The sequence below is a fragment of the Anas platyrhynchos genome, chromosome 1, assembly GCF_047663525.1.
Source record: "Anas platyrhynchos isolate ZD024472 breed Pekin duck chromosome 1, IASCAAS_PekinDuck_T2T, whole genome shotgun sequence".
Lineage (NCBI taxonomy): Eukaryota > Metazoa > Chordata > Aves > Anseriformes > Anatidae > Anas > Anas platyrhynchos.
The window spans coordinates 168,615,801-168,636,109 of NC_092587.1; the positions used below are offsets into that span (position 1 = coordinate 168,615,801).

At 36.9% G+C, this 20,309-nt stretch overlaps 1 protein-coding gene across 4 annotated transcripts in view; it reads left to right on the top strand.

Moving 5' to 3' along the window:
- Positions 1–20,309, top strand: part of PCDH9 (protocadherin 9) — a 735,508-nt gene that overhangs the window by 497,791 nt on the left and 217,408 nt on the right. The gene's annotated exons all lie outside the window — the stretch shown is intronic.

The following is a 20,309-nucleotide window of genomic DNA, read 5'->3' on the forward strand; positions in this document are numbered from 1 at the left end:
TGCTAACAATTCAGTTTTACTGGATATTACAGTGCTCTTTGCTTGAATAAAAATGTTTTCTGTTTCTTAATATTCCATAAGCACTTTTAGAAATCTCATATTGTGTTTAATTTGTTACATTTTCCTTGTCCATGCAACTCACTAGTCTTCATTTATATGAATATAATTTCATATACACTAAAGACAGAATGATTTTGAGAGTCAAGGAAATTGAGAAAAATACCCTTTTAAAATACAGATCTAATAATATGTTGCCAAATTTGATTTTTTTTTTTCTTTTTAAAGCAAACACTTAGGTTTCTTAAATAAAGTACAATAAACATCGTATTATGTTTGTTTCTTTGGTAATGCCTTGATTCATGTAGCATATCAAAGCCTGTAGTTCTGTTACTTGGTAGCCATATTACTTGCTAGGAAGTGTATCACTGTGAATATTCAGATATAAATTGTAAGTTCATTTTAATAAAATGTACTATATCTCCTTCCCAGGTCTTTTAAAATACCATATTTATGTATATCTTTCATATGTTGTCTTAAAAGTTCCCTACTCTATTTTCCCTGCTTTTTGAAAGAAATTACATATTCTAATGTTTTAAGAATGGGGTGTTTCGTTTGATTAGGAAGAAAAAGCTACATTAAGGCTATTTGCAGAAAAATAGACAATTGGAATTAGGCCAATTGGATAATGACCTCAAATACAATGTTAATAATAATCAATTTTAAAGGATGTTATTTCTCACATAGAATAGAACCATATTTGAAGGAAATTTATATTATCTTCATGAGATGATACAAGTGAAATTTAAATCTGGGAAGAAAATGTATTTCAATACAGTTTTCATCAGCAGTTCTCAATCTTTTCAAAGAGAGAACAACTATCAGTATTCAAATAACTGTGTGATCACATTATGGATACTTACTTAAAAGGTTTTATAACCTTTTCTTAAGAAATACACATTTCTGGTTTAAAATATCATGTTGTATTGCATGGATTGGATTCCTCTCAAATTCTTAATTTTTGACCAGAAAGCTATCAAGATTTTTCTTGTAGAACTAGTGCTTTATAAACCATTTACAGCTTATACTTCCTCTGAGTGCTCAGTTACCCTGCTCAAGATTTTTACATTATCTTGCTAGGGATCTCCATTACTATTACCCCTCCCCAAAAAAACACCTGAAGTTTGTATTACACTTTGCATTTTCAGATAGTTCCTTCTACCGTTATCTCTCTAAAATAATGTAATTGGTAACATAATTGCAACACAATTGCATTTTTATTGTTACTGCCCTTGTAAGCATTCCATAACTAACATGCCAATGTACTTGAATAGTAGATTATATCTTTCTGTTCTTGAGGTATAACAAAAATGAAAAGGATCTATGCACAACTAGTAAAATAAGCCATAATAAACTCTGATTTAATTCTATTTTTACTCTCTGTACAGTTCCTTTCTTGGAACGCCAACTAATATTAAATGCCTAATTTATTTAAGAAATCTAGTAGTGTGCACTGCAGTTAATTTACTTTGAACAATTACTAAAAGGAACTTAGAAGTTAATACTACTACTCTGTCCTTTTGCTGGGGGCACACAAAGGAGCTATGAGTGACAGTGCGCTTAGAGGTGGTGAGAAGTTTCAGTCTACTCAGAAGTGGCTCCCCTTAAAACCCAGAGGATGCAAAGGAACACAACTACCTGCTAAGTAACCGGTCCTGTCAATGTGTATGTACCAGAAATGTCTCATGGTAGCTGCCTCAGAAAAGGTGATTTTAGAGTAAAATGAGAAGCATTACCAAGTTATATTAAGTCTAAATACTTCTGTTGGCACTGTTTTTTGTTCATTTGTTTGTTTGCTGAGGAAAGACTTTTGCAGATGTCTGATCTTATGTAGTGGTTACTTGAATTATCTTTTCTGTTACTTTAAGACATCTGAAAATCAGGTATTTGATTCAGTCAGAGGCCTGATGCCTCTAAGAGCATGGAAAAAACAGATGGACTGTTTGCACTATGTATAAGTTTGTCTTTCAACATTATAATTTACATGGGGACTTTTACATTAAATAGTAAGAGCTCCTTTCCACTGCCTTCAGGTGTTTTCTGTACCACTGTCTTATTGACAGATTTCTCTGTAATCCCTAACACAAAATTAAAATCGACCTGTAAACTGAAACAAGTGTTAAGCACTCAATTCACCCTTCCTTTATAACAATACAAAAATTCCTAAGTACTTCAACCAACACTTTTTTTTTTTTTTTTTTTTTTGTGAATGTTGAAACTTTTTCAACATTAAACTGAGAAGGTAGCTAGGCAATTTTAATTTATAATGTAGTAACTCCTTAGCTAATGTCTTTCTAATATTTAATTCTGGGTGTGGTGGTTTTCACACTGATAGCTAGATAAACTCAACCACAATGCTCTCTCACTCCCCCTCAAAGGGGGGAAGAAGGGCTCAAGAGCTGAGATAGGGACAGGGAGATCACTCACTAGTTACTGAAACAGACAAAAAGATTCAGCATACGGGAGATTAATGTAATTTATTACCTATTACTAACAGGTTAGAGCTCTGAGAAACTAAAAGCAAACCAAAAAAACCTTCCTCTCCTTCTACCCTCTTCTACCTCCTCTCCCCAAGCAGCATAGGGGAAACGGAGAATGGGGGCTGCAGTCAGTCCCTAATGCTTTTTGTCTCCACCGCTACAGCACAGTCACTCTGCTCCTGTTCCATGTGAGGTCCCTCCCACGGGATGCCATCCTTCCCAGACTGATCCTGCAGGGGCTGCCTGCAGGCAGCAGCTCTTCAAGAACTGCTCCCACATGGGGTCCATCTGTCAGGAGCAAACTGCTCCAGCACAGGTCCCCCGTGGGCAGCAGCTCTGCCCAGACCCTCTGCTGCTGCGTGGGCTCCTCTCCATGGGCTGCAGCTCTGGCCTGGGGCCTGCTCCTGTGGGGGCTCTCTATGGGCTGCAGCCTCCTCCAGGCCACATCCACCTTCCTCTACAGGGGGCTCTTCCATGGGCTGTGACATGGAGATCTGCTCCAAGTGGGACCAATGGGCTGCAGGGGGACAGCCTGCTCCACCAGGGGCCTCTCCACCCACTGCAGGGGAACTTCTGCTGTGTGACTGGAGCACCTTTTGCCCTCCTTCTGCACTGACCTTGGTGTTTGCAGGACTGGTTCTCTCTACATTTTCTGTCTTCTCTTTGAGCTGTTGTTGCACAACCATTTTTGCCCTTTTTAAAATATATTCTCACAAAGGTGTGACCAGTGTGGCTATCAGGCTTAGCTCCAGCCAGCAGCAAGTCCCAGCTTTTGGAGCTGGCTGACGCTGGCTCTTGTCTAACTTGGGGCAGCTTCTGAGCTCTTCTCATAGAGGTCACCCCTGCAACACCCCTCTTTGCAAAGCCTTGCCACATAAGCCCAATACATGGGAGAGAATGAGGAAAACCTCTTGATTCACAACACTGAAAGAGGCTTCTGCTACTATAGTAGCTACAATATATAAAATTCATAAATTCTAATTATCACAGAATCACAGAATTTCTAGGTTGGAAGAGACCTCAAGATCATCGAGTCCAACCTCTAACCTAACACTAACAAGTCCTCCACTAAACCATATCCCTAAGCTCTACATCTAAACGTCAGAGTCTTTTTTCTAGGAAACAATACAGAAACAACTTCACAATATCATCTCTGCTGCCAGTCAAAAACTTCTGTTAAACACAGTCTGAATTCTCTTAGAAATCCACATGAACTAGTTAGCCCATCGTCAAAGTACCTTGTATTTTTCTCATAGAAAACTGTTTTAAATTTCTAATTTTTAAGAGCAGCATTAAACTGTTTCTTTACTGGTTTTAATGCTTTAAATACATTTTTTCCAGCAATGTTTTTACTGATTTTAACCCTATGTAAGTGTTAGGCACTCTGTGCTCGCTGATTAACCTCTGTATATTCATATTTGTACTATGTAAAAGTCAAGAATGGGGGATGCGTCCAGGTTAGAAAAAAAGTGATTCAATATGTGACACTTTGCAAGCTCTGAAATGTGAACAGACAGACCTATGCTGCAGAAAGGTCCACACAGATGTTTCTGGAACAGTTATTTCTGCTGTACAAAGGAACAGCCTCTCAAGAGAATATAGCATTTTGTGGCATCCAAGCTTCATGAATTTGAAGGTGGTCGAGCAAGTCAGTCCTAGATAGTTTGTCATTTGGAGATGCCAATATAGCAAAAAGGCAAAACGGAGAAGTACGGATTATTTAAAATTCTTTTCATTCTCTAAGATATTTGCTGTAGTAGGATAATACCATTACTAAAAATGCAAGATGCAGTTTCTTAATGTTTCGTTTACAAGTAAAAGAAATTTATTTTCACAAGTAAAACAACAAACAAGCAAAAAAGAACCTCCCTTCCTGCTGCCCTTTTGCTTACAGTAAAACTGTGTTTTTGCAGCTCTAATAAATATTCTCAGAACTGACTCATACTTTTAAATATTAACTTATTTTTCATAATGCATTACATGCAATAAGGTTTTCTTTAAATACACACCATGTATGTTTGTTGGCTGTGGCATATTCTATTTGTGTACAGACAAGTATATACAATTATGGCCACTTACATTTGAGCAAATATAAGCCTTTATATCAGTGATTGATTCAGTCCGGGTGAAACTTCTAAGAAATCCACAGCGGAACACCATTACTGAATAACTTTTGTTGTTGTTGTTTAAATTGGAATATGGCTTTTTTGTTGTTCTTGTTCAGATAATTCAGTTATGAAATATTAGTCCCAGCAACAATAAAATAAATGCTTGAGTAAAACAAAATATAATCTCTGAGAATCACCAATAATACATCTAATGACTCTCATGATTTAAAATGTTAAATTATAAGAACATGACTGCTTAATGAAATCCAGATGGAAGCTTTTTGTCTCACTGGGATTTTCTCCCATTCCATCTGGTATGTCACCAAACCATTCTACCACTTCCAATTTATAAAAGGTGTTTAGAGTAATATAGTGAGTTTAATTCAGTAAACTGCCTAAATGAAGCTGATGTAGTCCAGCAGAAAAAGTCTCCCAGTATTTTATATTTTGTTTGATGCTTAGTTCAGAAAATAAGTTGAGCTTCTGAATCTTCTGTAAAGTATTTTAAAAAGCTATACGTAGATTCCAAACACTCATTCTCCTAGTGTAAAATCTTACCAGATTCATATGTTTTGCTGTGGTTTTTGTTCCCTCTTAGCCTCTCAGTTTCTGATATAGATAATGATAAAACTGAATAGAGCAAGTATTAGATCCAGCAAAGGCTTCAATTATACCCAATTGCCTGTAATTTGTATCCAATGATCCCTCAGCCTCAAATTTTGGATTAAAAGCTTTTCCCTTGTGAAATCAATGAATCAACCAATCCATCCATCCATCCATCCATCCTTGTTTTTTTTTTTCCCTCCTCTCTACTCAACACTTATCTTTTAAATAAAAAAAAAACAAAATGATGCAGGTAGGCCCACAATTCTATTTCTAAATATCCACCAATATTTTGATATCAGTCTTTAAAAGGGGAAGCATTGCTGCTTTAGATATGTGATTGCAATGTCAACCTAATAATTAAACTACATGCATCTGTGGAAGTTATGATGGTTAGTCATCACTTCAACTTGGATAAAGGAAGAAAAGCTTTCTGTATGGAAAGGAAATTTAATTCAGTGTTCTTTCTTGTTATTAGTGTCAAAAGAAGGATTAAAGACAAGGTGGTCACGTTTGCTGCCAGGTATGAGTATTTTTGTATTCTCAAGTACAGGAGTATGCTTCATTCTTAAGTATATAGCATTATTTTTGTATGGCATCAAAATTAAGACTGCATTTTAGTAAAGCAAAGGACAACCATCATGATGAAAACAATGACATGTATTGTGTGGTTTGGCCTTTTTTATTTTTATTTATTTATTTATTTATTTTAATTTTGAGACATGTTTTATGTTATTATCTCCAGTTGCTGTGGATTGAACAAGTAATAAAAGGAAGTTACATCTTGTGTATTCTAACATTATTTTTGGTGTTTCAAAAAGCCATAAAATTCTGAGTCATCCTTCTAGTACTACTTAGAAACTGCAGTGGAAAAATGAAAATGTTGAAAAAAGAATTTCACAGAAATTGTTATTAAAAAAATTTCAGTGGGATTCACCTTCTCTTTGTCAGTGGTCCTTAGCTTACTTTTTCTGCAAAGCATTCCAGTTGCACAAGTTCAGGTTATATTCCTTTCACCAGCAGAAATTTACTCTACTTAGGAAAACTTTTCTAGAACACCTGAAACAAAGTTTCATATCACTTTAAAACATACTTCATTAGAACAGTTTATAGGCCCCAATGAGATATGATGAACTATAGTAGTAATGTGGGTGATGGTTATGAAACCCAGAAAAGATTTACGATGAAAATAGTGTTTCAACCCTATGCAGAGAACAGTTGCAGCTCCAGAGGGCAATAGCTTGTTAGCACCTTGTTTTCTTTACTTTCAGTTAAATTGGGTTGAGAAAAACATTTCAGATTATCCCATCTGGTGTACTGAGACAGAAGGAATATTGCAGTATATTCTGCATAGTTATGTAGTTTTATATGATCATGGACAGATTAACTTTCTAAAATGACCACTTAGCTTAAGTAGCGTAAACAAAGACTGTAAAGCCAATTGTTTATATGTATGATAAATCCATTGCACAAGAGTTTTCCATGGTACAGGTTATTTTTTTCTCTATCTCTTAGTCCTATTAGAGTTGTCATTTTTTGTGAAGTCTTATCGAAGCAGTTGTGCTATTTTGATCTTAAAGACTTTTACGTTGTCTTCTATTAAATTCAACTATTTTCTGTTCTAATTTATTACCATTTGATGACATATTGTTAAGGATGCATATATATAAAAAGATATGATGGTCTATAACAATTGAACATTCCATATATACTTAGATAGACAGACAGATTCACATGTATTTAATGGAAACTTAAGCAGATTTGCATTCCAGGACAAACTAGATTTCCATTACCACAAAGACAGTGAGAATGTACGGAAACAATAAAGCTGTAAAGCTGCTTTTAGTTTCCAATACCCATACTTATATTTTGCATTTAAATTATTTACTTGAAATTCATGACTTGAATAGTAATATTAAAGAGTTTTGATGTATTTAGGTAATTCAATAATTACTGTTTCTTTGCCTAATTATAGAAAAAAACAACAAAACCATGAACCAACCAACCAACCAACCAAAAATCCATCTTGACTAACCTGCATTAATTTTTGGTCTGATAACTTATGTCTAGTACACAGATTTAAAATAAATAAATAAATAAATAAATAAATAAATAAATAAATAGTGTTTATGTCAGTGCTTATCCAACCTTTTATCACAAATACATATGTATATATGTATATATGTAAGAGAATGTTGCCTACTGAGATACACAGAAAGTTGTTTTGAGGTGTTCTGCCCTCCACCCAGTTTCTGCAATAAAAGATGTAATTTAGCAGTAAAATAAACATTTTAATTTACGTCTGTTCTAACTTATGCTGAGCTGAATGGAATTCCAAAAAGGCAGTGAATTAGAAACAAACAAACAACAGAAAACTTTTTTATTGGTTTCATTAGTTGTGTACTTGCTCTACAGAAAAGTAGAGCAAGTACAGTTTTTCAGTGTTTTTCAAAAGTAAAAAGTAAAGTTTTTCAGTGGGAAAACCCTTGTGCCTGCAGGGCTATAACTGAAACAACCAATGCAAAACACGCAATGGTAGGAGTCGTTTCCTCCTTCTCTGATGGTAAGGAATAGTGTGATAGCATACAGTGTATGGTTTGTTTATTTAAATATATAATTTTAAATCTGTGGCCTTAAACTGATGGACCTGACAAATTTTGTGAATGACTATATGTTTGCCCAACATTTGGAAGTAGACCCACTTTTTTTACATTTCCTTGTGGTGGATGGACTGCTTTCTTTATCTGTGTAAAAATACGTTGACTGTTTATTTCAGGATAAGGCACTCAAGGGGTTAACTAAGCATTGTTTTTCTGGTGAGAAAAATAATTGGTATTGATTAGCAGTTGGTGCAGCATTGCTAGAGGGGTTATTAAAGCCCTAAAGTACAGTACAAAATGATACTGAAAGCATCATGTACTCCCTAGGCTGTCCTATACCAGGCATTCCTGTGTTTGAAATGTCCTCCTGACTTTGCTTATGATTCTCTGGAGCTTTGTTACACTTAGTGATTTCAAATTCTAAAGAACATTTAATTAGTTAAATGGGGGATAGGGTGAAGGGGAATTATCCAGATGTAGGGACTGCTGTCTTTCTCCTCAAATGAAAGTTGAGAGCTTTTTCATCAAGAAAATATTAGAGAATTGGATTCTATAGCCTTTTTTTTTTTCTTTCTTTTTTTTTTTTTTTCTTTTTTTCTGCAGCTTCACTATATGTAATAACCAAGTGACAGCAAGGGATGGAAAGTACATGTTTCTTTCTTTCCTTGTGTAGCTGTTTTATATTTTCAGTCAATGTATCCTTGCACTGAACCAAGAATACACTCATCTTTGCATAAGTGATATCCTAGATAATCTACTCATATTTGTCACTTGTATTCTAATAAAATTGATTGTCATAAAATGCTTTAAAAGTTATTCTAAATAAAGGAGTGACTCAAGGGAACTTGTATTAAAATTAGAGCAGAAGGTCTATATTGTGAGCTTAAATCTCTTTTCACTAAGATTGATGCTAACCCTTCTATTCTGTATATCAAACTGAATATACCCGTCATGACAGTTTCTGGCTGTTTAAACAAAAATATAATTTTAGGGTCTTATTTAGACACATTTTAGTAGTGACTTAGAGCAGTGTGGTTGGACCAGTCTTGTGCCTGGGTCTGAATCAAGCAAGACTTCTGCATTGCCTGGTGGTTGTCAGAGGCTGAAGTGCAGTGGATAAGGAAACCGGGTGAGAGGTGGGGGGACAGGAATCTGGGTGGCGTTGCTTGGTCTGTGGAAAGGTCCCAAAGGAGGTTTCCAATTCCTGTGGCTTCTTCTGGATTACATTAGTTTAGAAAATTAGGAGTTGCAAGATAAACTGCAATTTCACTGAAAGTTATAGCGGTAGTTTTTAATACAAGTTCTCTAGAAGTAAGCAGTTGTAGTCTCCTGGTAGTATAATTGATCCAGTCTCAGTAAATTGTTTCCAAGACTTTGCACAACCAGCCACTAAAATGTACTCTTCTAGCTGAGCAAGCAAAGAAATGCTATGGCAAAGCATAGCATTTTATTTCTGCAATTTCTTAACTTCAGTGCACTATGTGACACAGTCTGCATGAAGAAGTTTGGATTAGAAAAGCATACTTCAACATCCAGATTTTAACAAGTAGATGTAGAAATGGTAATAGAATAGCCACATTACTTATGTACATATTTATATATGCATTGTTCCTATTTGTAAAAATAATGTCCTTTTCTCATCAGAACTGTGCATATTATTATTGTACTGTATATTATTGCTAATTAAAAAGTTCTTATATATTGATTTTGTTGTAAGGAAAGAAAGATCTATTTTTTTTAAAAAATCTTTTTACTTAACCTAAATGAATTTGCATTCAGAATAAAACTTGTAAATGTGCTATTTATGATATACAGGGTAGAAGATTAACTTTTCCAGACAAATAAATATTACTCCATAATGCAATGCATCAGAAAATAACTAAGTAAATTAATTCCTGCTTGCCAAACATGTTGGGAGGCACTTGACCAACCATAGAACATAAAATTAACTAGATAAACAGGTTCACTTGCAAAAAAAAAAAAAAAAAAAAAAAAAAATCCACACTAAAAAGCTGCATTACCTGGAATTAAGTCGATCCAAATTACCCTTTCCTACCTGAGGGTAGGCTTTATGTGAAATAATATACCATTTTCCAAGTGATTGTAGTAGGAACATGTACTTGTTTCAAGAGCTGATCAGCTGTGCTAACTCAGACTGTATCTACACACCATGATGAAAAAAACAGCTTCACAAACACCAAGTGCGTTAGTGCTTTTCTGGGATTACACTTGACTTTTAAGTGACTATTAAAGTAACACTTATTTTCAAAAGCTTATTCCAAAATAATACTTAGTGTTGTTTCTGACTTGATGGGTAAGGTGGTCATCCTCATCCTGTCTTCTAAAGATATTATTTGACTATTTAATGTTTCTTTTTGCAAACACATTTTTACTTGGTGGTGTACTACAATGTCCTTATTACTATAGTGGTATTACCTTTCAGTTTTAAGGTAGAACATGCCACAACATATGCCATAATTGCCAGATATTCACAGTCCATTGTGACTTAAGTATGAAAAATGCCCCTAGGGATCTTTTGAAATTTGTTTTAATCACTTCTTTTTTCCTCCTACCCCCTCTCTTCAACCTATTTGTTTATATTTCCTATTCATTTAATGCAACTCAGTTTTCTAGAAATTTGCAAAGCTTTTTGAAAGCACTTTGAAAGTATTTTGAAAGGAAGCCGAAATTAGAATCAGAATCATAGAAACAGAATGGCTCGGGTTGGAAGGGACCTTAAAGATCATCTAACTCCAAACCCCCTGCCATAGGCAGGAATGCCACCCACTAGAGATCAGGTTGGCCAAGGCCCAACTTGGCCTAGAACACCTCCAGGGATGGGGCATCCACAGCTTCTCTGGGTGGCCTGTTCCAGTGCCTCACTACCCTTACAGCAAAGAATTTCCTCAGTGAAGAAATATTGTACTTTATAGATGATCAAACTAAAGCGATAAAAGAAACTGCTGTAAAATGTTGAAGGAACTTAGTGGTAACTTGAACATGTTGCCCACTTCACATCATAGGGTAACAAACTAAACTGAGTACTGAGGCAGAGTAATTGGGAAAATATCTGATAAACAAAGACACAGGTAATGAAAAACTAATGAAATGCTTTTCTAGGTGACTCATCCAGCTTTACCTAAGAACCGATGAACTGTCAAATCAAGCTAGTCGTTATTAGGGTTACTCAAGAAAGGCTCAAATAAGCAGTTCATTGTAGCCTGTTCAGAATACAATAGTACATTTTCTACCAATTGTTTAATCTGAAAACAAACAAACAAACAACAACAACAAAAATCAAACCAACCAACCAAAACAAACAAACAAAAAAACAACAACAAAGCAAGCATAAATATATATGCAACAATGCGGACATGCATCAAACCTGGATTCGCATATTGCCATGAAACTAGTCCTGTAAAATTTCTTGAGAAAACCACATCTTCAGTCCTGATGTTGGACAGCTTGCACAGAATGCTTGCATCTTTGATGAAAGCAGAATCAGATGTATAAGTGTATTTATAAAACTACTCACGTGTGTCCTCTTGACTTTAGTTTAGTGAATGACAGTTTTCAGGCCTGTAGTTCCTGTGTTCTGTTTGAAGTAATATGGAGGACAGTATTTTGCATTACTGCATAGAATTAAACAGAGTCTAGAAATACACGTAAATAGATATGCATGTTCTGGTTAATATGAGTTGGATATTGTACTGCCTTAAACTTATAAGTGATAGCAAGGGTTTACACAGTGTCCTTATAAGAGGGTATAAATCACTGTCACATCAGCTTGTGAGTGCCCTATGGGGAATGTTTTTGGCCAGATAAATATGAGAGGGTTGGGTACACAACGTAAAGACAGAAGAAAACAGTGAAAATAAGTCTTTCATCTTTTTTGAACCAAGAATTTTCTTACAAGCAGAAAAATATAGTATGATAGTATGGTAGCATAGTATGAAATGCTACCAAAAATGAGTGTATCTTTTCATTAACAAGCACAGAATCACAGAATGACTGAAGTTGGAGGACATCTGGAGGTCATCTGGTCCAATCCTCCTGCTCAAACAGGGCCACCTACAGCAGGTAGCCCAGGACCACGTCCAGACAGCTTTTGAAAATCTCCAGAGGGAGACTCCCCAGCTGTGGGCTAGATCCAGGAAATTCAAACTTCCCTTAGAGGGCACCTTGGTAGAAGCTGCACAGTAAGTTCTTTTCTTAAAGTCTTTTAATTTTTTTTTCTTAAAATTTTGAAATTCCTTGCAAAATGTGCAGGTTACCTGAATGTGCTTAAGAGCTGTATGTAACAAATGCATAGTCGGGACAGCCATGAGACTAGCTGGTGGTGCAGAAACCTGTTAAAAGGTTCAAAGAAAAACTGTTCTTTACTCCATCCTGTGAGTGCAATATCTTTTCTAACTCATCAGACTTCAGAACCCTCCCTCAGGTTACTGCACCTTATTGATTTGTATGAAATAAATAAAAAAAAAAAAGTTATCCTCTGGAGCTTCTTTATGCTTTTCCTTCTAATAAAGTGAACTGCGCAAATTCTTAATAGTAGTAAAAATACTATAATCAAATTAAATCTTAATGAATGGTATTTATTATAGCACAGAGAATTTTGCAAGACTTAATAGTTCATTTAAAAATAGAAAAGTAAAAATATGAAAAAATGCATTTTACCGTTTTGTTTCCCACATATTTATCCATCAGCAACATTACTTTAGATTCTGCATTTATTTTCCCAACTGCTTTTGATTTTTGTGAGTTCTTAGACACTTAAATGTAAAAAGAGAAATACATTTGAGTTTAGTTATCTGGAACAATGTATCCTCCTTACTAAGAAGGTGAAATGAAAATTTGAATGCCTGTAATCAGTTATGTATTTGCTACTAACCTACTCCGTGGTCTTGGACATGTAATCTTTCCTCTCTCTCTCTAGTTTTTTTTCTTAACCTTTCTGCCTGATTTTTCTAGTTCAAATATATATCAATTTGATCAGTTTGAACTTTTCTTACTTTGCATTTACCCAGTGCTTACATTTGCTACAACTCTAATGGTACAATAACAATAACAATAACAATAACAATAATAATAATAATAATAATAAAGCCAATATAAATTCCTAGCTTTAACTTATAGTCTTTAAGTTTGTTTTGGAATAGAGAAGATTATGCCTGGAAAGCACAGACCATGAAAATCTACTGTTACTCAGGTGTGAGTTGGATTACTCTGCACACTGCAACTTGACAGCTAAGATGACTAAGTCCACAACTGTAATGGACTTACAGTTCTTCTTTATACACATTAAGTCTTTCTATAGTGATTTTTTTTTCTTTTTTTCTTTCTTTTCCATCTTGTGACTTCTGAAAGATGTGAAATGATTTAATCAAATAGATGGAAAGAAAGATAAAAATTGTGATAAGCATGAAATGCAATGTAAGATGTAATTTTCCACCAATTTGGTGTCTGCGTTCAAAAGATATAGCTGAGTGAAGGTTGAGGTTGAAAATAATTAGTTTTGTTGCCTGTGTTTGCAGGGTGAATTGGGACACAACCTGAGCAAATGATGTTTCTTGTAAAATTGTATTAAAGCAATTTCTAGATGAAACTGAAAAAGCAAGATATTTTGCTGTTGGTGCATAGATCTCAGGAGTTTACAGTCAAAAGTATTAACAATTTTTGCATTAGTCTCAACTCTAGGAGATTTAGTCCTTTTGACTGAGAAAAAAAAAGACAAATTGTGCCTTCTGAAACAATATACTAATGAGATTTGTATAGGTTTATGTAGTTTTAGATGAGTTTTATTATTGTGTCCCCTAAGATCTGTAAACCAGCTCTTAATCATTTGTGGAACAATTGTGTAAGTCATTACTAGTTCTTCTTACTGTTTCTTTTAATGGAGAAAATAATGTTGTGTAGTCTCTTTCTAGTGCTACAGTGAACACAATAACATAAATAAGTGTGATATTACCAGGTCAAGGAAGGGGGAATTTGCATCCTTTAAATAATGTGAAGAAAGCAATGTAAATACCTGATCAATCAATCAATCGAATGATCTATCTATCTATCTGTCTATCATCTACCTATCTATCTATCTACTTATTCAAAAGGAGGGAATATTCCTCTCTGTTAATTTTAAAAATTTCAGAAAGCATATGCAGAACCATTTTCACCCTTATTCTTCTATCTGAAAAGCCACAATTTCACGTTAAAGACATGAGTCTTAAAGACAGCCTCCAAATATTGCTGGATTGTCTCCTGCTGATGCCCAAGAAAGGTAGATGTGAGGCACCACGTGTGGTAGAGAAAATTCTACGTTGTGGCTGGACTGGAAGAGCAGCAGTGACAGAGACAGCACCAGGATACCGAGTATTGCTATTGCTATTTTACTGTTTTATGTTTGTCTCTTCTGATGTTTGTCTAGTGCAGAAAGAAGATAAGGACAATTGAAGTGATGTGACCTATCACCTCATATATACTGTGGCAGTTCTCTCTGTGTGCTATGGACCCAATCGCTCTCTGGGTAGCATAACAAATAATTTTCATTGATTTTGGTAGCAGTCGAACACAGGCAAGTAAGGGCAAAATTTGGTCTTTTGGCTGCCGTTATTTTGTGCTTGAAGATTACAAAGGCAAATAAAGGTCTGTGTGATTCCCTTCCTTATGAGTAAACTACTGTGTGAAAAAGACTGAAAAAAAAAAAAACACAAAACAAACAAACAAAAAACTTGCTGCAATGTTATTATCAGTTTGAAACCCCAGCTTGTGTCACTGTAAAAAGAAGGGGAACATAAGCCAAGTTTTTCAAAATGTCAAGAATTATCTCTGCTTTGTCAGATTTGAGAGTGGCATCATGGGGCTTAATTAGACATCGTGTAATAGAAAATGCAGGGGTGTTAGTCAGTAGTGAGTGTCTTTCACAGAGATATAAACATTCATGCTGCTACATTATTCCACATATTTCCAGTGAGCTCGTGAATGACCTAAAATATAAAGAAAGATTATTCTACTACGAAATGTCAGTCTGATGTCTCAGGTATAAATCCTTCCTTATTTGTTTGTAAAAGATTTTTCAAAATCTCCTAAGGAATCTACTACAAGGATTAGGATTTTTAAATATAAAAGTTTGGAATTATTTATTTAACTGGTGCTTTGTTATGGGAAAACTTCCAGAATCTACTGGGTAATTCTGAAAATATATCACCCCTCCCCCACCATCACCATTTGAGAGGCTTTCAATTTGTACGAGGTTGAAAGCATTGCACTCAGCTATGCTTTTCCGAAGGTGTATGTGCATGAGCCTCTCCTCTAAATATAAAATACCCTGAAACAATTAGATACAAAAGTAATACAGACTCCTTAGTTTTGGGCATCTCTTTGAAGAAATGTAGCTTTAGGAACATGTAATCTCTGATAACTATAAGTATTAATAAATTTAAAAATGATTAAATCCAAAATAAAACCTGTAGCATTTTTTTTTCGTAATTTCAGATTTTTTGTTTGTTTGTTTGTTTCTTACCCAACTGATTAGAGCTTTAGATAATATCAGAAGACTGAATTTTAAATAATTCTTGAAGGGACATGCAGAGCTAATTGTACTGGGTTATTTGGGTGTTAATCGAAAGTAATAATGAATGAACCATTGCAAAATGCCATCTAAGATTCACGGCTGTAATAATGCACTTTCCCTACTGTGATGCTTGAATACATATTAAACCATGACAGAAATTTAGGACAGATTATGATAAAATTCTTAAGTTGGCTGTTTATATATTTTTTTGAATAATCATAGAAGTAATATCTAATAAAGTGAGTGTTTTTCCCCCCAGTGGTGGGATAACATTGGTATAAAACTGCTATGTCAAAGAAGTCTCTTTCACAGTACTTGAAAATCTATATCCCTTTCAGTTGCATTGCTTTACAAAATACTTCTTCTGCATTCCAGCAGTTAAAGTTTTCCTTCAGAAATTTCAGGTATTCTTTGCTCTGTTTTTGAGATGCTATTTTTGAGATGATGTTGCTCAAACCTGAGATTACACTTTAGATTTAACAGGTGTCTGTAATACAAACATCTCGTATACTCAATGATACCAAGAGACTTAAACATTTTTTTTATATAGAGTAGTGTTCTGAAGTATGGATCACACAATAAGAAAACCTCTTCTCCTGGTCCCATGCATTTTCATACTGCTTCACTTTATTTAATATATATATGGAAATGTAGATGACATATAGAAAATTATAATGATGGGCACCAAATAGAACTATAGACAACTGCATGACAGCTTCTGTTACGACCTCTACTCTGGGCTAAAAGACAAAACAAATCCTTTTAAAAATCTGTGGGATCATGGCTTATGCCTGCATCTAATAATGTGGAGCTGATGACTGATGAATTCGTGTATTGTTTGTGCAAATATTAATACATGTTGCGTCCACTTAAAGTTTTTCACATACTTTTTGTTTGGCTTTATTTCCAACTTTATAGATACAAGTATGTACTTTAGCCTAGCTGCAGTTCCTGTGTGAGGAAAGAAAGCACTATCACTACAACATGAACAAATTTTCCTTTTGTTGGTTCATTAGAAGAAATGTGTGCTTAGTGATCCCATCTCTAATTGTTTACAACTTTAAAACATCTACTTCATGTGGAGAAATTCATAGCTCTCACATTAGAGATAAATAATGCTTTTTAAAATATAACCTGCCAGTTTAGGGTTCTCTTCTGCATGGGTTATAAATTTTATATATATATATATATATATACAAGCAAACCTGAGACATTTTTAACAGCCAATTTGATAACAACTGCCTTTTTCCCAATTTTCCTAATAATATACTATATTGTAACTTGTCACATTAGATTATATCCATCATGTAGCACTAGAGCACCTGAGTTGACATAATGGTATGTGAAGGCAAGTATTAGGTATGAAGGGAAGAAAAGATTTTCATAAATGTCAAGGATGCATCTGTGTGTTTGTGAATCCTCACTTACTGTTCAAGCATAAAAGCCCCTTTTTGCTCACATTAAAGGTTTGACTTCAACCCACTATACCAAAGGAAGGCACTTTGGGTTCAGAATAAAGCTGTGTCATTAGCTCAGCCTACCACACTACAACACATTTCCATCTCCATAAAGTACCACAGAATCACAGAATCACAGAATTTCTAGGTTGGAAGAGACCTCAAGATCATCGAGTCCAACCTCTGACCTAACACTAACAAGTCCTCCACTAAACCATATCACTAAGCTCTACATCTAAACGTCTTTTAAAGACCTCCAGGGATGGTGACTCCACCACTTCCCTGGGCAGCCCGTTCCAATGCCTAACAACCCTTTCGGTAAAGAAGTTCTTCCTAACATCCAACCTAAAACTCCCCTGGCGCAACTTTAGCCCATTCCCCCTCATCCTGTCACCAGGCATGTGGGAGAACAGACCAACCCCCACCTCGCTACAGCCTCCTTTAAGATACGTGTAGAGAGCAATAAGGTCGCCCCTGAGCCTCCTCTTCTCCAGGCTGAACAAGCCCAGCTCCTTCAGCCGCTTCTCATAGGACTTGTTCTCCAGACCCCTCACCAGCTTCATCACCCTTCTCTGGACTTGCTCAAGCACCTCGATGTAACCTTCTTTTAGCAAGATGTCCAAAACTGAACACAGTACTCGAGGTGCGGCCTCACCAGAGCTGAGTACAGGGGGACGATCACTTCCTTAGCCCTGCTGGCCACACTGCTTCTTATACAAGCCAGGATGCTGTTAGCCTTCTTGGCCACCTGAGCACACTGCTGGCTCATATTCAGCCGACTATCAACCAATACTCCCATGTCCTTCTCCGCCAGGCAGCTTTCCAACCAATCCTCTCCCAGCCTGTAGCTCTGCTTGGGGTTGTTGTGCCCCAGGTGCAGGACCCGGCACTTGGCCTTGTTGAACTTCATACAGTTGACCTCAGTCCATCGCTCCAGCCTATCCAGATCCTCCTGCAGAGCCTTCCTACCCTTGAGCAGATCAACACACGCAACTAACTTGGTGTCATCTGCAAACTTACTGAGGGTGCACTCAATGCCCTCATCCAGATCATTGATGAAGATACTAAAGAGGACTGGCCCCAGTACTGAGCCCTGGGGAACGCCACTAGTGACTGGCCTCCAACTGGATTTGACTCCATTCACCATGACTCTTTGGGCCCGGCTATCCAGCCAGTTTCTAAGCCAGCAAAGTGTATGCCAGTCCAAGCCATGAGCAGCCAGTTTCTTGAGGAGAATACTGTGGGAAACTGTGTCAAAAGCCTTGCTGAAGTCAAGGTAGACCACATCCACAGCCTTTACCTCATCCACCCAGCGTGTCACTTTGTCATAGAAGGAGATCAGGTTCGTCAAGCAGGACCTGCCTTTCATAAACCCATGCTGACTGGGCCTGATCGCTTGCTTGCCCTGCAAGTGCCGCATGATGACTCTCAAGAGAATCTGCTCCATGAGCTTCCCTGGCACTGAGGTCAAACTGACAGGACTGTAGTTCCTGGGTCTGTCCTCCAGCTCTTCTTGTAGATGGGCGTCACGTTTGCTAGCTGCCAGTCAACTGGGACCTCCCCCGATAGCCAGGACTGCTGATAAATGATGGAAACGGCTTGGCCAGCTCCTCTGCCAGTTCTCTCAGTACCCTCCGTGATGGCAACCAAGTCATAGCCTGCCTGCCACATGATGGCTTCCAGCTCCTCCTGTTTGTTACCCATGCTGCGTGCATTAGTGTAGATGCACTTCAGCTGGGCCATTGCCTTATCCCCCGGCCTTGCCATTGTTCCCCCTGGCACAGCTCCAACAAGCCTTGTTTCAGCCCCATGCCCCATCATACCTAGTTTAAAGCCCTCTCAATGAGCCCCGCCAGCTCTTAGCCTAGGTTCCTTTTTCCCCTTAGAGATAGGGACCTGTCTGTGGCCGTCAGGCTGGGTGCCGAGTAAAGTGCCCCATGGTCAAAAAACCCAAGATTTCTGTGCTGGCACCAGCCCCTGAGCCACGTGTTTATCAGGTGGGCTTTCCGTGTCCTGTCTGTACCCCTCCCTGCCACCGTAGGGATAGACACTCCGTCCACTAACCGTCCCAGCCCCCTAAAGTCCCATTTGATAGCCTTCAGGCTTCTCTCTTCAATGTCATCACTGCCCACGTGGACTATCAAAAGAGGATAATAGTCAGAGGGGTGAACCAGGTTGGGAAGCCTCCTGGCAACGTCCCTGACCTTGGCCCCAGGGAGGCAGCAGACTTCCCTACGGGTAGGGTCAGGCTGACAAATAGGTCCCTCTGTTCCCCTGAGAAGAGAGTCTCCCATAACAATCACACTTCTTTCTTTCTTGGTGGAGGCAGTCTTGAGGCGTGGAGTTGACTTCCTCATCCTAGGCATCTTCCTGGGTAGGCTTCCTACCTCATCCTCACCCACCGGTCTCTCAAGCTCCAGGGCCTCAAACCTGTTGCGTAAGGGCACCTGGGAAGGCGGGGCCGGAAGGGGAGGGCATCGCCTGCCATGTGGAGCAGGGACCTGTATCCATTCCTCCTCAACTCCCAGGTCCCCTCCCTCTGCCTGACGGTGACAGGGCAGTAACATCACTCATTCTTTCACTGGCTTGTCTGTTGACATTTGAGTGATTTAAAGATACTTTACTTATGAAAAAAAAAGTCTTAAATGCTTCCCCCCTAACCCCCCCCCCCTTTTTTTTCTTTGTATTACCTAGGTTTCTCTTGTATGTGACTTATGATCAGAATAATTTTTCACCGTGAGGCAAAATTTGTGCGTTTTAGAAATATTTCTCATTTATTTTCCTTCATCATGTTTTTTTTTTTTTTTTCATGTAGCAGTAGACTAACAGAATAATTTGGGTATGAGGTAATCTCTAGAGGTCATCTAGCCTTTCCTCTTCAAAACAAACAAACAAACAAACAAAACCCACCAAACAAAACAAAAAAAAAATCACAATCAAACAAACAAATGAAAAAAACACCTAATTTCAGAGTTAGATCTGGTAAAATGACCTTAACTTTTCATATACAAGCATTGTGTTACCACAATTGGTGACTTTCATAAAGATTGTGTAACTGCATCCAAAGTTTCCATTATATAGATGGGCCTTTGCTTTCTTCTAACCTAGGGGCTTGTATTTGTGTTTTGTGCAATATACTCATTTTGTTATGCCTTAGCAAATAGCATTCCAAATAACGTGGAGTATAAAAAGTAATTAAGAAAATTACACATGAAAGCAATGCACTTTGCCATCAAAAAAGAGTAAGTTGCTTTATACGTAATAAACAAAAAAAGGCATTTTTGTCATAGTAATGACAGTAGGTCAAATCACAAACTGAACCAGTTTCACTTTTGTTCCTCAGATTCTGTTGTATAGAGAACTTAGAACTTACCTGATTTTAAAGACTTAGGTAAGGCTAAAGGAAAATGTTTCAGAGAGTTGACCAAAATGATATA